The sequence below is a fragment of the Epithele typhae genome, assembly GCF_022376455.1.
Source record: "Epithele typhae strain CBS 203.58 chromosome Unknown BXZ73scaffold_117, whole genome shotgun sequence".
Classification (NCBI taxonomy): Eukaryota; Fungi; Basidiomycota; class Agaricomycetes; order Polyporales; family Epitheliaceae; genus Epithele; species Epithele typhae.
The window spans coordinates 46,235-66,579 of record NW_025954308.1 but is presented as its reverse complement, the minus strand read 5'-3'; the positions used below and the strand labels follow the sequence as shown (position 1 = coordinate 66,579).

The 20,345-nt window shown below is 60.2% G+C and overlaps 3 non-coding genes across 3 annotated transcripts; 2 read left to right on the top strand and 1 right to left on the bottom strand.

The window, feature by feature from the left end:
• Positions 1-6,295: 6,295 nt before the first annotated feature.
• On the bottom strand, positions 6,296-6,375 carry BXZ73DRAFT_t198. Its single transcript has one exon. It is a non-coding gene; the product is annotated as a tRNA-Leu (tRNA).
• Positions 6,376-8,378: 2,003 nt separating this feature from the next.
• Positions 8,379-8,480, top strand: BXZ73DRAFT_t200. Its single transcript has one exon. It is a non-coding gene; the product is annotated as a tRNA-Pro (tRNA).
• Positions 8,481-13,438: 4,958 nt separating this feature from the next.
• BXZ73DRAFT_t201 lies at positions 13,439-13,518 on the top strand. Its single transcript has one exon. It is a non-coding gene; the product is annotated as a tRNA-Leu (tRNA).
• Positions 13,519-20,345: the final 6,827 nt, after the last annotated feature.

Sequence of the window (20,345 nt, the reverse complement as noted above, 5' to 3'; positions counted from 1 at the left end):
GTGAATACTTGGGTCTGCTTACGACTGCGCCTGTCTGAATCAGTGCGGGGGCACCGGTCGGCGCTTCTGCGGAACCAGCTCCAATATCAAGCGCCCGTTCATGGGCCTGGCGGCCACACCTTCGACTGCCTTCAGCTGGTTACTGTCGCTCTACACCTTCGTGCATTTTCTCACGCTGCACAAAATACATAGGTTGAGTCGAAATATCAAGCGCGTGTGAGTATAGACGGTGGGATAATGGGAGCCGTGCGCAGGAGAACGACAGTCCTCCCAACTCAGGCGGTGCATCTCCCGTGAAAATACACATCCCAATGCCATTCGCGTCCACCTACGGTTCGCGTCTTTGGTGGCCGTGTTCGATGCTCTCCACCTGCCGACTGAGTCATTTAGACAACCCCTACATGAACGCGCCATCTGCTCATCTCATCTTCTCTCGGAACAACCTCGCCAAGCCGCTCGAACTTACAAATTTGATGCCTACGGTGTCGATGAAGAGCCGCATCTGTCCATACGAGCGCTGTTTCTGGGTAGAGGTCCGCGACGAACCCGGCGACCACGAACGACTCGATGAGGGTCGTCGCGGAGATGGAGGGTTGCTCGATCGGACCGGGAAATCGTCGCCGCCGTGGGCGATCGCGGGGACCTGCGTGGGGAGGTGAGTGGGCGCGTGAGACTGGGACGACATGAGGCGACAGACCTTGGAGGCGTGTTGACTTTGGGATATCATTCGGGCTTGTTTTGGAGGTCGATTTGGACACGGGTCAATACATAGATCGATCTAGAGACCAGTCGAAGCGGTGATCACAGCCACTGTAGTCGGGTTTTGATAGTTCTTGTACTCAGGGGTTCTTGCAAATTGGCGTATGAACCATGGTGACAACCTCCGGCGCCGCCCGAAGGTCCAAGAGAAGGATGCCGCCGCCAAGTTGCTTCAGTGCGGGCGCGGAATCGAACTCGAGGGGAAAAACTTCAATGGGACCTTGCGGCAACGGCCGAAATGTCACGTGGTAGTTCCTTGACGATGCGCGCCTGCGCGTTATTCTCTTTTGACGAGATACCAATCAGCCACAAGATGCGCTCTACTCTCAGTGTCACAGACTGGCCGGCCGCAGCATATGCGCAGCTCGGAGAAGGTATTGTCACCTCATTCTACACTCATGAGCTCCCAGAATACGCCACCGAATGCCAGCACGAAACGATTCAAGGCTGACTAGAGCTTCCAGTGTTGTCAAAGCCAGCATGGACGCCAACATTCACCCCAATCCTCGTCTGACGCATTCCGGTTTTTTCCCACACTCCGCGGAGTATATATGTCAGGCACTGGAGCGATGGCTAGCGTGTCTGAAACTGACTGCTCGCGCACCATGCTATTTTACAAGCAGCTCCGTGCCATAGTTCCGTCAATGTCCCGCTCCCGCGCTTCGCTGTTGTCTACGTCCAGCAGCTTCATCCGGATAGCCCGTCCGCTTTCTAACCCACGCATCGAACGTGATTCCGGACCTGTGGGAGTTGCACGCGCGATCGTAGCAGCTACGAACCCCGAGATACGCACGTCTCGTTCATTGGTGTTTGTCTCCGCTGTGTCTGACTATTTTGTCACTAGAGGCTACCTCAACCTTGTTTACTCGTGAGCTAGCGCTCACCGATCGGGTCGCATTTGTCACCGGGGCGAACCGGGGGCTGGGACTCGAAATGACGATGGCGATGTCAGAGGCAGGAGCCCGAGCGGTATATTGTCTGGATCTCGCAAAGGAGCCTGGAGAAGAGTGGAAGCTCGTTTGTGACTGGTTGGGAAGGATGACCGAGAGAGATGGCAAACAGAGACGCTTCCATTACGTGCAAGGCGACGTCCGCGATCAGGTGAGTCCCGCGTGAATGCGGGGCTCGTTATATGCGCGTGTTGACCCCATCTGTAGGCGAATATGTGGGAGATCGCGAAGGAAATAGGCAACATAGAGGGACGATTCGACGTCGGCGTTGCCGCTGCGGGGATTGAGAAGGGCGGTATACCAGCTACGCAGTTTCCAGAGGATTCGTTTCGAGATGTGAGCGGATAGTTTTGCTTGTGATCTCGTGCGGAGGCTCACCTGCAATCGTAGGTGATCGATGTCAACCTGAACGGCGTTCTGTACACAGCTCAGGCCGCAGCGCAGCAGATGGAACGTTTTGCCAACGGCGGCAGCATCATCCTGATCGCGAGCATCTGCGGTCATATTGCGGTCAAGGTAATCTCTCAATCTGAGAGGCACCACATCTACTAATTCAGGTCCAAGCCGCTTTATCAAGTTGCATACCACTCTGCAAAGTCTGGAGTGCTCCAAATGGTCAGGACTATGGCGTGCGAACTGGGCTCGCAGAACATCCGAGTTAATTCAATCAGCCCCGGGTTTATCAACACAACGTGAATCGTAATCTCATCTCATCTTTTTGCCGCGGCGACGCTCACAACTCTCGAATAGGATGATCGAAGAGGTGTACCGAGTTCCCGAGCTGCTCCAATACGTCGAGTCGTTGAACCCACTTGGGAGGATCGGGCGGCCTGATGAACTGAGAGGCGTCGCAACTTGGCTCGCTAGCGATGCCAGCTCGTTTTGCACTGGAAGCGAGTGAGTGCTTCGTACATATACAGGTGAAACCATGACCCTTATACGGTTCCGTTGCAGCATCAACGTAAGCGGCGGTTCCACGGCTTGGTAAACCTTCTTGACACGTCGTGTACCCGGGTTTGTAGCGCTCTCTGTCAAATTTTCAGCCATACCAGACCTGTGTGTATCAATTGGCGCGTGATGTCGACGTAAGGTATCCGTTGCAAAGGGGGTCTCTTCGCGTTGAGTTGAGTTGCTTCCCAGCTCAAGTTGCAGTAAGGTTTCAGTCATGAAAGTACGTGCATTGTGCGCTTCCATCTTTATGGATTCGTCTCAAATGATTGTCCAGTCATCGCATCGTCAACGGGCACAAACATGCGCACGCCTGGACGACACCAGCCACATTACTACCCGCAGCCGCCCCGTCACTAGTGAGATATTAATACCCTCATGCTTCGTATTTTGTGCTCAGTGGCTGTCCGCCGCATCTACGATGTGCAGGACACCGGACTCGTTTGTGTTCCCGACAAGAAATCTGCGTGAGATTCTACGAAACCCCGTTTGCTGCCGATGAATTGTACTGACTCAGAGTTTCAGTAGATCGCGCCACGCGCACAACACAAGGGTGATCGCGTCGCCGTGCGGCAGATCGTACGACATCTTCTACATACCCCACCGCGCGCTTTACTCTCATAACCTGTGCGCGCGCATCAAACAAGGTTCAATGAGCACTGCACGCCAGGTTGCGAATTTGTCCGAAATCGGCGCTCGGAAACGTTCCCTCTGCAGGGAGCCTCCGGTCTCCCAGGCGTCGGATGCTAATATGTCTAGGAAAAGCGCTCCTTCCACCCCTCACCGATGTCACAGTTTTATCCACGCCAAGCGCCCGGTTAGGGACGCTGCGCGAGAGCTCCGAACCCTTAGCCACCGTCCATGGAAAGGGAAGCTGCGCGATGGTGCGGAGGGTGAGTGGACGGAGAGTGTCGGACGTATTTAAAATGCTCACCATTCGCGCTCTAGGCCCCCTGCCCACGAGCGAAGTACTACTATCCCCTATGCCACGCCTCAACTCCCCCCTCAAAGCCGCTCTCTCAACTCTTTGCCTGTCGCAAGTGACGAGAGCCCAGCCCGACGCTACTGTGCAGCTCGACACCGCGACGGTTATAGGTGTCCCCAACGTTAACTTCGCCACCTTCTTTGGCATTCCTTTCGCTCTGCCCCCGTGAGTCCTTATTCCTTGGCAGGACCTGTCCTCTAGAATGATGTTGCTCTAACGAGATGCTTCGCAGTGTTGGCGATCTCCGGCTTCAAATTCCCCGGCCGAATGCACCATACACGGGCACAATCAACGCGACCTCGCCAGGCACGCAGTGCTGGCAGAAGATGACTACGCCCCCAAAGCTCCCGCCTTCCGCTCCACCTGCTGTCGGCGTGTTCTTGCAGGAGATCACGACAACGAGCCCTCAAGTGCAGAGCGAAGATTGTGAGTGGTCGCTATTCTGGATGATGCGTAAGTGACTCCTCAACGTTGATGACACGGCCATCGTGCAGGCTTGAACTTGAACGTGATCATCCCTGTGGGGGCGAAGGAAGGAGACAACCTCCCTGTCGCTGCGGTGAGTTTTCTGACATACATTCCTAAATAAAAGTCTCTGACTGAGTATATGATGGGGCCGCAGTGGATCTTTGGAGGAGGAAACGAATTCGGATCGAATCTGCAGTGAGCAGTACAGCACACAAATGTTGCGCGTTGCTGACAGATCTTAGGGTGCCTGGCGAAAACGTCGTCAACCGGTCTGTGTTGATAGATAGGCCTATTATATTCGTATCCATGAACTATCGGTACGACTCCGCATCTGTGTCACTTGAAAGATCGTGTTGACGGAAATTGAACGTGCAGCCTCAACGGGTTTGGGTTCCTTGGAGGACGAGAGGTTCAGGAGGCGGGTGTCGGCAATCTAGGTCTTCACGATCGTGCGTACTGATAACTCGTCATGAATCCCCCCTATTGACGGCCTTGTTTGAAGAGCGCGAGGCTTTGCGCTGGATTCAGAAGTACATCCGGAAGTTCGGGGGTGACCCCACAAAGGTCACCATGTGTGTACTTTGTTCCCGTTTACCTGCACGCAATCTACTCACATCGCATCTTGTTTCCATATAGCTGGGGCGAGAGCGCGGGTGGAGAAGGTGTCGCCATGCAGATGCTCGCAAACGACGGCGACTCCGAAGGCCTCTTCCGAGGCGCATGGATGGAGTCTGGCTCCACAACGTTTACAGGCGACTTCGCTCAAGATCTGCAGCCCAACTTCGACACCATTGTTCAAAACACCGGATGTGCCAATCAGACGAACAAGCTCATGTGCTTGAGAAGTGTCGACGTCAACACGCTGGTGCAAGCAATTAACGACACGGAGGGTTTCTTGAGTTTCTCGGTGAGGATATGAGCTCGCTATGGGAACTATCGACGACCGACTAAGAATTTCACTCAGGCTCTCGCCTCTCCCTACTACGCCGCTGCACGTGCAGACGGAAAATTTGTCAAGAGGCCTCCTCAGAAACTCGTCCTTTCCGGGAGCGTCGCGAACGTCCCCTTCGTGCTCGGCTCAAACCAAGACGAAGGAACACTCTTCTCTGTCTCTTCCCTCAACCTCACGTGCGTGTCCATTCTCTCTGATTGTAACCACCCTCGCTCATCCGGCTCTCCGTTCTCAATCCACAGCACCGAGGCTCAGGCGCAGGCGTACATCCACGGCAACTACTACTCCAAAATCCCTCAGGCGAAGATGGACGAGCTCTTCAAGCTCTACCCCGCCGACCCCGCCGCGGGCTCGCCGTTCGGGACGGGCGACAACTTCACGATCGCGCCCGTATACAAACAGATCTCTGCCTTCCAAGGTGATCTCCTCGTCAACAGCCCGCGCCGGTTCCTGCTCAACCAGCGTGGGGAGAAGCAGGACGCGTGGACGTTTTGTGAGCGCACTTTCGCGATCTCTGAGCATGCAGGCGCTGATCTGGGCACCAAGTGAGCGAGCGCAGCAAGATCCCTGGTCTCGGCGCGGCGAGTACCACTCGTGCTCTACACGCGGAGCCACACATGCTGACTTCGGAATGGTTTGCACGACGCAGGCGCACACTACGGAGGTGCCGATCATTTACGCCGGCGGCGACCTCACGGATTATCTGATCCGTTTCGTCAATGACCTCGACCCGAACGGGACGGACAACAGCAGCATGGTGTACTGGCCGAAGTGGACGAAGCACGAGCGGAGCTCGCTCACACTTCTCGATGGGAATGTGACGCTGGAGGTGCGGCTGGACAGGTTCAGGGAAGAGGCGATCGAGCTCGTGACCGAGTTGAGTTTCACGCAGAATGCGTGAGCACGATCTCGTACGTCTTGACAAACTTCTCGGTCCATTCTTGACGGCTGACGAGCCTTTTCCACGACGCGCACAGGCAAAGCTGTCTTCGGAGGACAACAATGGAGAGGCAAAGAACGATGCGCCGAGGTTGCTTTTCTACACCTTTCTACGCATTTTCGTCCACCAGACAAAGGCCTGTACAGAGTACATTTTACTTAGCCGGTGTACCATACGGGCGCCCACTGCAATGCTTTGTAGAAGGGTATGAATGACGAGAAAACGACTATGTTTTGCTAGAACCTCGGCTTGCCCGTCCAAGGTTGACGGGCAAAACAAATAAAAGTACTCCTTGACGAGAGTGGGATTCGAACCCACGCCCTTTCGGACCAGATCCTTAGTCTGGCGCCTTAGACCGCTCGGCCATCTCGCCATATAGATGCAGGGATTTGAAAGTATATATAGCCGCTTATTCTCAGCAAGCGAAGAACGCTGGCTGCAAGTACTGACAGTACTTGCCGCACACTGGTCGCTGCTCGACACCACCACGCCCCGCCCGCCGTCTCCCCTGATGGGCAAGGGTACACCAGGCAACCAAGTTCTGTGTTTTGGCACGAGTTCGCACGGAAGAACGAGCGAAGGTGTAACACGACAAGTAAAACGCCTACGACACGCCTCTTCCCTGCGACATTGCAGCAAATCATTGGTCGACTCTGTAACAGATTTCGACGGCGTCCGACGGGCAGTGGACGGATCGCGCTCGACGTGGACATGTAGGCGGAGGGCGCCTCGCAGCGTCTGCGCGACCTGACGCCAACTTCGCGACCGCAGATGGCGAAGACCACTTCAACGGCGACTTACTCCCGCTCCCCGAGGGGAGACCCACTTCGCTGTGTATTCCCATCTGGCCTCGCCGAGAGCGAGGCCGTCCCGGTGCGTCATGTTCTTCCGGGTCGCCCGCGAGCTCTTGTTATCCCTACTGCATTGTCACCACCGCGTCGCGGGCGAGGCGCTCTTCGAGGTGCCCAAGACGCTGACGATGGTGCCGAACGAGGGCGGCTGGTGTGGACTTTGAGTGCTCGCTCGTGTATAACATCCGCGCCTGAGCGCGAACGCTCCGCGTTACGTGCACCCCGTCAACGGCGAGATGTCTCCGTGGTGTGAGTTCTCGAGGTGGACACCGACGATGTACGCAGATACGCCCGCGCGAGGAAGGACGACCCCGACATGACGTCACCGCCTACGTGCAATACCGACCCCGAGTATCTACGCTTTGCGGAACGGCGGCATCGCCCCACGCCGCGTACCGTAAAAGAAGCAAGCGTGGACTTGCTGCGCCGTCTCCGCGCGAGCTCGAAGGCGACCTCTCTCCGCACCTCCGAACGTCCCTCGTCCCCCTCCCCGCGCCCGCGCTGCTGCAATGCTCCGCTGTGTCTGCTTCGCTTGGCCAGCGATCTTCGCCGTCCTCGCTCTCATCTCCTCAGCGTCCGCTGTGGCCCTCTCCCGCGTCCAGGTGAGTGCGCGCGAGTCTTCGTGTGCCAGTGATTCGACGTCCACTGATAAGCACTTGCTTGCGAAGCGCGATACGAGTGGAGTGTTCGCATGCGTCGACATCGACTGGGGTGGCGATTGCGCGACGATCCATACGCCGCTTAACCAGTGCACGCAGTTCGACGGGCAGTTCTCAAAGCAGGTTTCGAGTATGCGCAGCTTGGACGAGTGCGTGTGGTGCCACGGTGGGTATTTCCGGCTCACACTGCTACGAAGACATTCAAGACTGAATCATCTGCGACAGGGTACTCGTGGGTTTTTCTTCTCTTACGCCACAGCACCGCAGCGCTCACTATGAGGTGAAGACAGAGCGACTGCGACGACCCCTCGCTGTGGATGTTCGACTCGACTGGGCACAGCGACGGCGGGATCCCGGATGTTCCCGATAGCCAAGGAGGCCCGACGGTAGATCAGCTTGAGCTCGACTTCAACGACCAGATGACGGCGTTCGAGTGCTGGAATATTTGTTGAGGGGAAGAATGATACCTATTTGTAACACACATGTACCAGTATATGCTCCACTAGTAAGCCATTGTCGCCATTCAATGTGTCTTTTCAAGTCGATCAAAGCACAGAAGTCGGAGGCTTGGTGGCGTTGAGTTGGGAGCGACGAACGGATCCTGTTCACAGTGCCTGGACCCAGGACACCGCTCAAACCAATAACGGTGGCGGTTGGGGTCTCTTGTTTAGGTTACTCCGCACACTTGGTGTAGGTGCGGCACACGGTTTTACACAGGTGTTATGCTGGTTACCGCATACAAGGGCTCTCGCGTCAAGACGCGTCATCGCGGCGTCCGGCGAGTGGTGCAGTGACTAGTCTGCAGGAGTTCGTGAGGTCGAGCTATTTTTACAGTATATATATTAAGTATTGGGGCTGTAGCTCGTGGCCCAATGGTCTAGAAGTATGATACTTGCTTTGGGGGACACGTGCTTGTAGTCACGTGACCTGACTGCAAGGGGTCCCGGGTTCAATTCCCGGTTGGGCCCTTTTTTATTCATCGTCTTTGCCATGTTGCGCCTCTGTCTTTCGTCTGCCAAGCCGGGGATATCAAAGTAACTCTTCTCTTGTCAGAGCTGTTCCAACATGCTTTTGCAGCTGGAGCTATGGTGGCTGTACCGCCTGTGCCCGCAACCTCGCGCCCTCGCTCGTGGTTCGGATCTCATGGCGCGGAGAGGTGTCCGGACCTCCGCTCTGGGAATACCTCTCAGGCCATGGTCCCGGGTACAATTCCCGGTCGATGTTTTCCCCCTCTACTTGCACGATGCACCCTGCTTGACTGGGTCACTGTTCCCATGGCCATTTTTTCTTGTCAGTCCAAACGACAACGCTCGGACCAGATTGCAGAGCCATATGTTTCACGAAGGACCTACACTTGTCCATCTTCTCGCTGTATCTTTCGTCTGCGCTTTGAGTTCACCTCAGGACGATCCTGTGTAATATCTGCACGTAGATCGAGCATCGGCGGGCGTCACTTCGAGCATCTAACACAATGGGGCGTGCGGGATTCGAACGGGCGGACGAGGACCTCCTCCCTAAACTCTTCAGGTGTCAAAACCTGTCATTCGGACCCCACCGCGTCATCATTTTGGGGCATACAAGATGGCTAGACCACCCTCGACCCACTCGCGGCTTTCCCTCTCAACCCCCTCCCTACCAAGCCCTCGTCCTCATGTCGGACCAACCTGAACAGCGCACGCAATCACCTCAGCCCGAGGTATGTCACCGTTGTATTCCTTCCAGCACTCTTCTCATATGAAGTCATTCCTCTACATTCGCCGGTCTCGAAGCCTGCCCCAAAGTTGTCGGCAGACGAACCCCGCTCGATGCCGGTGTCCAACGTCGACGACCGCGACTATCGGGCATGTATGGAAGAACAAAGCCAACTTGAGCAGGAATTGAAGTCATTGATTGAAGCGGGGATGGAGCGCACAGGTCAGACGGTCGAGCAAGTCCTGTTTGACATCTTGGAGCAGTCAAAGCTTGACTTCATGGAGGAAGAAGCTGCCGGAGCATCGTGGACGGTGCGTGTCCGCGCGTATTTTCTGTCGTGCGCGTTTCCATCTGTGATACAGGGCCCTCATCGTGCGGATTGACGGGAGATGATCGTGAGCGCAGTGGTGCCGCCGAATCGTCCTTCGTGCGTCCGAAGAAGGCCGCAAAAAACAATGCTTCTCGCCACGTGTACATCAGCCCTGCCGTGCGTTCTTGTCGTCCCCGGGTGGTCTACTAGCCACTAGACCGATTATGTACAATAGCACCCCACCTTAGTCCCATTTCCCGACATAGTACACTGCGAAGTGCACGGTCCCGTTCGGGACAGGCGAGTGCCATCTTCAGCTCCCCGAAGACGTCGGTGGCCTCGCGCGGCGCACAGCTCACCCTGATGGCGACCAGGTCAGGCGAGGGGGCGGGACGGCGAGCGCGGCGCGGAGAGTGGGGGTGTATGCCGCTCGTCGGCAAGCGCGGCTGCTGAGGTCTGCGCAAGCACCGCGGGGAGAGCAGGCGGGGGTGGGACTCGCGGAGGGGTGTCAGCTGGCGTGGTCGCCCTAGCCGGGCCGTGGTCGCAGTGGTTTAGGACGACGCTTGGACCGAGTGTGGGGTCGAGCGCGCCGCCCGAGGAGACGTCCTGGACGTGCAGACGAGGGATAGAGGTGGGACGAAGGGACGGAGAAGAGAGCGCGCGGGCGGTGCCGGACGATGATCGTGTTCACGGAGTTGCATGACATGGTCAAACGCGCGGATTAGTGCGGCGGGGGAAAAGCGACGCGCAAAGGCGGAGGAGATCGCGGTGTGGGGCTCATGAACCACGTTTCGCCGCCTTGCTCCGGCCCTTGACTGGACCCAGTCAATCATGTTGTCTCGAAGAAAGGTGCGGCTGCCTGACGTTGGATCTGGGGATGGATCAACCCCATGAACGAATGGCTCGCGCGCAAGGAAAGAGGGCGACTGGATTGCGCATCACCGAGACTTCGACGGGCTCTTCCGTTTGGGAAAATAATAAAACAAGTAGACCGAGACGCGGAGGAAGGCCGCCTAGGACGATGGACCCACCTCAAGTTACATTACAACCTTACATCGGGCTACGCGGCTACACAGACGCCCCCTCCATCGTCGCACTCTCACCACGCAGTGTGCCCTCCGCAAACATGTATACTGGCAAGGCACGGGCTGTGAGCCAACGTCCACACACCAGGGCAAAGAGAGAAAGACGGAGACTCACTCGCTCCCGGTCACGAACGACGCCGCGTCGCTCGCGAGCCACACCGCGGCCCCGCGCAGCTCGTCCGGGCGTGCGATGCGCCCCATCGGGTTCCCGTTCACCGCCGCGGCGTGCAGCGTCGGGTTGTCGTCGAGCAGCGCCGTCAGCCTGTCGCGCCGCACGCTGCGTCAGCGGCCCGCAGAACGCAGCGAATAAAGGGACGGGACGCACGAAGTCTTGATCCACGCAGGGCTGATGCTGTTCACGCGGATGCGCTTCGGCGCGAGCTCGCACGCCATGCTGCGCGCGAGCTGCACTTGCCCCGCCTTTGAGGCTGTGTACGCGACCGTGCAGAACGCCGGCTTCGGGTCGCGCGCGCGGTGAGGCGAGGGTGAGCGGTGGGTGAACTGGCGCGAGAACCGCGGAGAGCGAGACGGGTGCGCACCTCGATCGCGACGCTGGCCGCGACGCTCGCGATGAAGATGATGCTGCCCCCGGTGCCGAAGCGCTCCATCTGCTGCCCGCACGCCTGAGCGGCGAAGAGCGTCCCCTTCAGGTTCACGTCGATTGTCTGGCGCGCGGGGGCAGGTGAACGAGCCGGCGGACGGCGCGCTGGGAGCGATACGCACCTTGTCGAACTCGGGCTGGGGGTGTGTGAGAGACGGAAAGAGCCCTGCGACGATCCCCGCGTTCGCGACGCAGATGTCGAGCCGGCCCTCGGCGTCCCCGATCGTCCCGGCGAGCGTCCACATCGCTTTCTGTGTGGGCCGCCCCGGGCCCGGCAGTGTGAGATCGCGGAGAGGCAGAGGCGGAGGCGGAGGCGGAGGCGGAGGGAAAAGGGGACAAGGGGGCACACCTGGTCCGTCACGTCCTGGCACACGTACTCGAGCCGGCCGAGCCCTCCGATGCGCGCGAGGTAATTCTGCACCGCGGCGAAGGTCGCGCTCGGCGCGGGCGCGAGGTCGACGCAGAAGACGACGCGCGCGCCGGCCTCGATGAGCGCCATGGAGATGTCGAGGCCGATCCCGCCGTTGGCGCCGGTGACGAGGGCGACGCGGTCGGTGAGCGCGAATTCGTACTTGAAGAGCGTCGCTTCAGGCTCTGGAGTCACGCCGGAAGGTGAGCAAAGGGTGGATAGGGGAGGGAGTGGATGCGCACTGATTGCTGAATCGGTCGACGCGGCGAGGGCGCGCGCGACGCCGACGGGGTGGTAGGGAGGGAGAGCGTCGGGCATGGTACGGCGGCAGGAGAGTGGGGGGCTTGAAAGGCTCTGCGATGTCAATATATCTGTCGCGGCGTGATGCAGCTCCGAATCGCGAAAGCCAACGAGAGACGCCCAGAGACTGCGCGAACTTCGAAGAGCAGCAGGAATTCCCAGGGTAACGAGCACAACGAATAGGTCCCGTCCGCCGGATCCTACCAGATCGTCCTGAAGCACATGGATCCTGCCGACTCCAGCATGGAACCTGTTGGCGAGCTCACTGCGGCCATCCAACCTATGCTTGGGAGCAGCCACGTGAGAGTCAAGACGGCATACTTACATAGGCACCATCCTCATGCATCCTCAATCTCGGCAGGGACCACCTCTAGTACTTCCGGGACCCCAATTGCTGTGTGCGAGCCCCTCCTTCCACACCTGCCGCCACCCAGATGCCACTGAGAGGCTGGCACCGGCGAGTGACACCGGGTGGACGAGTACACGCGAAGACGTCGAGTCTCGTAGTAAAAGCCGGCGCGTCCGCTGCGGTGTGCTCCGTCGTCGACGTTGAGCCACGGGACGCGCCGAGCCGGAATGTAAAGGCCCGTCAAAATCTCGAGGCGTCCGCATAGATGCAGTAGACATGTACACGCGCCGATTGCTTCGCCGTCTTGAAAACCGGAAGTCTCTGGAATTTCGTCGTCGAACTGGGGATTGGTGACCTCGGGGTTCTCCACTCTTCTTCAGGAAATCCGCAACCACTTCCAGGATGTGCGCCGCAGCGCGAGAGCGCGTAGAGAAGGAAAGTCGAGTGCGTAATGATCTAAGCCCAGTAAGAGACTAGCTCCAGCGAGTGCCGATGAGCTAGTAGCCGATAGTTGCGAGGTCCGTCGGACGGATCGTAGCCGTCAAGCTCGTCTCGGATCTGGGGACCAGGGACACACCCACTTGCAGGATCGATAGGCTTAAGTGATGTGTACACCGACATCGTGCAGGATGCCGAGAAGCGCGTGTCCGTGAGGTCGAGAGGGCGCTTCAAGGGACCAAGGATAGACCGGCTCAGGCGCGGAAGTTTGCATAAGATGATCGATCTTGAGCTCGTGGATGCCTGTCGTATGCTAAAGGACCTGAGAGACACCAGAGTATGGATCTGAAGTGAGGTCGGAGTCGTGCGTGGCACGTAGGCGGGAAGTACGTAGGGCAGGACCAGGCAGAGAATCGTGATCTAAGTCCACTTTTGAGGCTTCAAGATCACAATGGGTGCTTCGGGCTTAAGTTCCAGGGATGACGACCGCTCCTCAGTCTTCAAGTTGCGCATGCTGATGGGTGTAGAACCAGGTGCAGGTGACATCCGCTCGACCTTTGTGAGTTCTGGAACTGTTGGTGCTGAATAGACGGAGGACAGAAGCAAGCTGCAGCCAGCGTCGAACCAGAGAATAGTCACCAGTACGTGCCACGAGAGACAGGAATTGTAAGTTGTCGATTAAGTAGGTGAAAGTTCCACCATTGCACAGAGTCTACATCGTACAAAGTCAAATTGTCGTATGGGCGAGATGGCCGAGCGGTCTAAGGCGCCAGACTAAGGATCTGGTCCGAAAGGGCGTGGGTTCGAATCCCACTCTCGTCAAACTTGATTTTCGACCTTTTTGCGAAAGGCCACTCTCGTCATAAAGAACCTCATCAGTTTTCCGCTCCCGAATCCGACTGTATACTCGGTCTGCCTTGCCGTTGTATAAGTTACTTATCGGTGGTCCTATGCAAGTTGCTTCCGCACCTGCGTAACTTTACAGCTGGCCGACCTCGAGGTTCATGGGCATGTGGGAGAGCAAGCGTCGGCAACGAGCACTGCAAATATGGATCCGTGGTCTGCCGCAGCTGAACGTCGAACGATGGATCCACTTATAACCTCTACGCACCCCTCTGCCATTATGTCCACTGTCGCCGTCCGTAAACTCACGCCCACTCATCCATCACCAACCGCCGCCGCAACGTTCCTTGTCCGAATCCTGCTCGGGGACACCATTTACGGCTCTGAGCTCGTGTACCTCACGCAGTGCGCCGTCGACAGCGCAGGCCCGCATGAGAGGCTCTCCTCGCTCTTCGACACCGTCCTGGCCAAAGCCCACGCGCACTTGCTGCAGGTGGCCCGCGACCCAACTAGCATGACCAAACGGCGCGTCGTTCTGGAGATCTTCGAGGTGTGTCGCCCGCCGCCGCCGGTTCCAGCTGTCGATGGGGCCTTCGGCTGATCCCAGACCACACAGACGTGGGAGCCCTTGGTTCCCACCCTGGTGAGGACCGTCGTGGCCGAGTGGAGGGAAGTGTGCACGCACTCCCCCCGAGGGGACCGCGCCGCCCTTACGCGGGAGGCGTTGGAGGGCAAGGCGTACGCGCTCGATCCGACGTTGCGGTTTTCGGACATCGTGAACCGGAACCACCTCGTCGGGGTGCTGAGTGAGTGCTCCCTTCGCCTGCAGCCCGGTGGTGACCGGTGACGATCGAGCTCACGATATATGCCGGTCGCAATCGACCGTGTTGACCGTCTTCCAGGAGTGCTCTGACCGTGGCTGGAGTAAGTGGATGAAACCAGCGATGGCTCAACTGGTGCGAGTCCAAGTTGTATGGGATGTACATAGAGCACACTGCACAGCGCGGAAGACGAACAAGCGCGGGAGAGAGATTGACAATCAGTCCAGAATGGATGTCCACGGCTGGGATCGAAAGTGGGAATACATGTGCAGTGCTCAGTGCCCAGCTGTCCCGGGGAACGCTAGACGGTCGCGTCGCGTCAGTGTCCTCACAGCGGAATTTTTTTGTTCATCGTTCAACAATATTAGCAATGAATACAGTCACCCTGGGATCAGCGAGTCGGGCTAAGGCATACAAGCAAAGAGCCAGAAACAGACCAAGAGACGATATATACGTATGTACGTAGGAGGACACACGAGAGGGTACGGGGATGTATGTATATGCATGCGTGCGCACGAGACGGCCGCGATGGATATTAATGTGCGTACGGCCCAGGTCACAAGAGCGAATCCAGTTTTGAAAGCACTTCGAGCACGCCCGCGACGAGCTCGAATGACAGGTCCTCCTCCCCGCCCACCATCTCCCGCTTCACCTCCTGCACGAGCCCGAGCACGACCTCGCGCGAGCTCACGCCCCCGCTGCCCATGCCGATCCGCGAGCCCTCGCGCCGGCGCGCCGCACGCGCCGCCCCGCTCGCCGAACCGCCCGCGCTGGCGCCCCCGAACGGCCAGACGGAGAACTCGGCGAGGACCTCGTCGCAGCGCTGGAACGCCGCTTCGCGGTCCTCGTACGTGAGCCGGCCGAACGCGTTGTCGAGCACGCTCGCGGCGTACGCGGCGCAGACGAGGCAGACGGCGCGGGCGGCGCGGGCCTGGGTGCCCTCCTTGCCGAGCGCGGCGGGCGGGACGGCGGCGGTGGTCGCGGTGAGGAGCGCGACGACGCGGGAGACGACGGCCTCTTTGGCGCGGACGTCGGCGACGGGGTGGGTGGCCATGTCGAAGAGGAGGAAGTTGCGCTTCTCAGTGCGGAGGACGCCCTTGTCGACGAGGCCTTTGGCGAGCCGTTCGCGGACCTGCTTGAGCTGGAAGCCGATCTTCATCACGTTCCATGTCTCGCCTGGCACGCGAGGCGGGGTGGAGGGACGGCGCGTCAGCGGGAGGGAGCACGGAGACGGAGAAGGCATGCCGCGTGTTGGGTGCCGAGGACGGTGGGGGCGGTGGTCGCTCGGCGAGCTCGTGCCGTTCTCTTCGACGGACACGCACCGCACAGGCGGAGAAAGCGATGGGGCCACTCACCGGAGAGAAGGTCTATCCATGTGTTGATCGCCATCCGCTCGCCCTCCTGGGCCTTCATCATCCGCAGCGCCTCGTCAAGGATGGTCTCGCCCGTTTGGCGGTCATCGACCACTTCGACGAGTCGTTCTGAAAGCGGGAGATGTCGGCGGTTCGGGTCTTTGATGAGGGCGATTCGTCGGCGTAACGCGAGTTCGATGAGGATGCACCCGCGCAGGGCATATGAGATGTTGTCGTTCCAGAATGAGAGGTAGCCCTGGTATCATAGGCGTGGGTGAGTACGATGGGAGACGGGAAGACGAGGAAAGAAAGAAGCGGCTGCGGGAAAGACGCGCTGCGCGCGTGGACGTGGGTCAGAACTTGAGGCACAGCTTCGCCGACTGCGGCCAGGTGGGTGTCTGGGAGGGGGGACGAGCGAGGGCAGGAGACAGACGGGGACGGGGAGCGGGAATGGGATGTGCCAGGGGGCAACGTGGAGCGCAAAGATGATGAAAACTAGAGAAATGAACGGACCTGCTTGTCTTTGAGACCAAGCAAGAGGACTTCCTCCATGATGGTGAGCAGTGGGGGCTTGCCGCCTAACCGTGCATTCTCGTCTTCACGCTCGAGGTCACGGGGATCGTATGCAATCCTGCTGCCGCCCTCGAAGGCGGAGCCGGCGTGAAGGGGAGGAGACTGGAGAGGCTCGCCGCGGGAAGAGGTGCCGTTTGGTGTTGACGAGCCAGAGAGGCCCCAGGCGGAGTCGGCATCGTCGTCGGCAGTGGTGGAGGCGTTGGGACACGGCGACGAGAGAGACCGCCGGCGGAGCTCATGGCATGTGCAGGACGGAGGGGACGGGAGGGGAGGACGAGGAGGGAGAGGGAGAGATGGCTGCGGTGGCGGGACGCACATTGCGGGCTGGCGCCTAGGGCATCCGTATGCGGCAGGGGGCGGTCGTCGCTGCCGCCGTGCCGCTCTCCTTCAAACCGCCATCGTCGCCGCCCCGCTGCAGACGATGGCTCGCGTCGTCTCCCGCCCGTCGCCTCTCGCACCCCGCACGCGCCCCGGGTGGACGTCCCGGGACGAGCTGGAGGTCCTCGAGGGCAAGACCTATAGATAGAAGGCCTAACGCCGCGTGGGCCCCGCGGCCCCTAGCAGCCCGCTCGCGGACTTGGGCCTCCCGCCGCGCAGACACTCGCTGCCGCGATGGTTCACGCCCCCGCCTCAGGCCGCCCCGCCCCTGCCCGACTCCGCGCCCCGCGCCCCGCTTCGTCCACATCGCCCGTCACCCGCCTCCCGGTCGAGATCCTCGCCCTCGTCTTCCACCAGCTCTGGGCCGCCCACACCGCCCTCCGCCCCCGCCTCGACATCGAGACATGGCCTTGGCAGACCTCCCTCTGCCTCGCCATCATCGCCGTCTCGCACGTCTCCCGCCAATGGCGTCAGATCGCCCTCGCCCTCCCCGTCCTCTGGTCCCGCGCCGATGACCAGAACGGCCACCACATCCGCCTCTTCCTCAACCGCTCCCGCACCGCGCCTCTCGACCTTGCCGTTTGTTTGTCAATCACCCATCCCGGCATCTCCCATTCGGACCTCGACGCCCTCCTCGTCGCCGCAAGTCCTCGCTTGCGCCGGTTTGATGTCCGGCTCGAGGCCGTCCATCTCCCCCGCCTCGACTTTGCCGGCCCCACCCTCGAGGCCCTCACCATTCAATGCGAAAAAAGCTCGAGCGTCGAGCTCGCGCCCCACCCCGTTCTTTTCCGCGGTCAAACCACCTCCCTTCGCGCCCTCGCCCTCCTCCACGTACGCCATTGGCTGCCCGGTAACCACTTCCCCAACCTCGTCCACCTCAACATATCCTACTTTTTCCAGGAGGAGCTTTCCCTCGCCTCCCTCACCCTCCTCCTCCGCAATTGCCCTCGGCTCGAGACGCTCCATTATGGCCAGATCTGGAGCTACCTGGTGCGCGAGCTTGTCCTCGATCCCCCCGTCACGCCTGTCGCGCTCCCCCACCTCCGCAGCCTGACGACCTGCTGCGCTACCATGCAAACCGCCGCCGCGCTGCTCTCATGCATCACATTCGATCCCATTCCCATGCACCCGGTGCGCGTACGTATTCACGACGCCGTCGTGCAGGCCCACACCGACGTTGGAGACAATCATCTCCCGTCTCTACGCTTCTTGGGTCCCATCGCCCGCCTCGAGCTCGCCGCAGACCCATCCCGTGCCTACGTCTTGGTCGAGTCCCACGGCCAAACTCCGAACTCCGCTGCGGCAGGTGAAAATTCCCCATCCGCACTATGGATTCAAGCCGAATTCCAGGCGAAACGCACCACAGCGTGGCTCCTTGCGCTCTTCGACGTTCTCGACCTTTCCGCGCTCGACGTCCTACACGTCTCCAGCGCGGACTGGTCCTTCCTCCCCGCCCTGCTCCGTCGCGCCCCCGAGCTGAACACGCTCGGTGTGATGGCCCTCCCCGACGCCGAACCGACGCACGCGGCTATGTTCATCACGCTCACGGACACGCTCCTCGCATCGCACGACGCGTACCTTCCTTCGCTCAGCACACTGAGCGTTCAGGCCCCGCCATCCCCCACACACGCCGCTTCGCTCGCCCGGCTCGCCGCGCGCCGCGCGGACATGGGCTTCCGGCTCACGCGGCTCGTCTTCGACGGTGTGCCCGTGCCCGTGTCGACGCACCCCGCTCCGCCATCCCCGCTCGACGCGCGCCGGTGGGCGGCCGTGCGTACCACGCTCCAAGGTACTCTGCAACACGTCGGCGTGCTCGCGGTCGGGCAGGGCGGGGCGTGCGCCTGGGCGCATCCTCACGGCTGGGACGCCGAGAATCCGTACTGGCGATTGCCGGAGGGCGACGAGCCACGGTGCTCGTTCCCGTGGCGCTGAGCGCGCGAATCAAGAGCCGGGGCGCCGCTATATTCATACGCACGGCGCACCCCAGGAGACAAACAAGCACGCGAACAGAAGAGATGGGAGGGCAATGTGGGCGCAGCATTACGTGTGCACGCCAAAAAACGCCAGACCCGAGGCGGCGGGGGTCTGCACGCAGCACGGAGGTGGCACATAGAGTCGATGCACGCCGATCATGGCGAGGACGCGAAACGCGAACCTGTCCCAATAGACCTGGTTATGACGACCGCGGCCACCGCCGATTCACGCATGTGCTGCAGGGGGGGGGCCCTCCCCGTCTGTTCCCTGCGCGTGCGCCGCGTGCGCGTACGTCCTCCTCCCTCCTCTTTGATTTCATCTCCGCTAAACCCACGGACAGGTGGAGGCTGCGGCCTCGTGCGAGGCTTCTCCCGTCGCCGCGCCCGCATAATATTCGTACTCCGCTCGCGCGCACAAGCGGTCTGTTCTCCCGTCCGGCGACCCAGAGCGCGGGCGGCGCGAGGATCTCCGCGCGAAGAAATCGGCTGGACGCTTTCCACGCGGCGGACGTACGTCGGAGGCCTTGTACTCCCCACCCGGGACGGTCTCGCACTTCAAGCCGAGCTTGCACCCTTTTGGGATTCTGCGTACGTGCTCGGGTCGGGATCCGACGTGCTTGGGTCGGGATTCGATGGAGCGAGGCAAGAATCGAGAACGACTGGGAATGCTAATCGATCGGCGGACGGTCGGCGGCGGCCGCAAGACACAAGACACGACCCTAATTCGAGAGGTGCGCGGACCTGCATGCGCGCAGTCAAGACGTCTAGTTCGCCCGTCGATGGGGAGGTCAATGCCACGGAGGGCTCTGCGGAGATGGATCTCTGGGACGCAGCGCCGTGGCCGCGCGCGATCGCCACTTGTCTGTTATGGCGGGCGCGGGCCCAACATGTGTACTAGTCCACACACGTCTTCCCTTCCTTCCTCCCGTCTATTCCTCAAAACGTCTGCGCCCGCTCTGAGCTCGTGCCGATCTTGCGCCATCAACACCCTTGCAAGCCTTTGTGCACTCGACCACGTGCAGCCCTGGAGAATACGCGTCGACGCTAGTACCAGAGCTTGCGCGCACGAAGTAGTACCAGTGGCATCGCTCGCACGCCCACCCTGCATACGTCACCAGCGGCGTCATGGGAGATGGAAGTCGGATGGTTGTCTGTGCGACCGGAACGTGCCCGGCGCATGCTGCGGCCCCGCCCGACCTTGGACGGAACGGGCCCGACAAGGGTGCGCCGCGCGCGATATGGATCAGGCTGTCGTATGCGCGAGTGTGCTTCGCCGACAGAGCGCGGGGACCGCAGGGGACGGCGGTGCTCGAGCGCAGACAACGTCGTCCGAGGCCCGAGGTGATGTGGAGGAGTAGGAGGAGGCGTCGGACCCGCGCCCTCGTCCACTCGCGTTGTTGATGTCACGCGCACCCGGCCTCTTATCCCAGGTCCAGGGCACTTGCGCGCAACGTGTTTGCTCTTCTGCGCCAACGTTGGCCTTCTTCAATGAAAGGATGGTCCCTTTTGGCGAGCCGCCGGGCCGGGAGGCGATAAGCAGGGCTGCAGCGTCCACTCCGCTGGGTCCCGGTTGCTCTCTCTCGGCATCCACACCCTCCCTGCGCTGCTCGCGGCCGTGGACGGCGACGCCCTCTGCGGCGGCAGATGCGGCCAAGGGAGGGTGGCAGTTGCGGCAGTCGAAGAAGGCGCGAACGCGAGGGGCGCCGGGC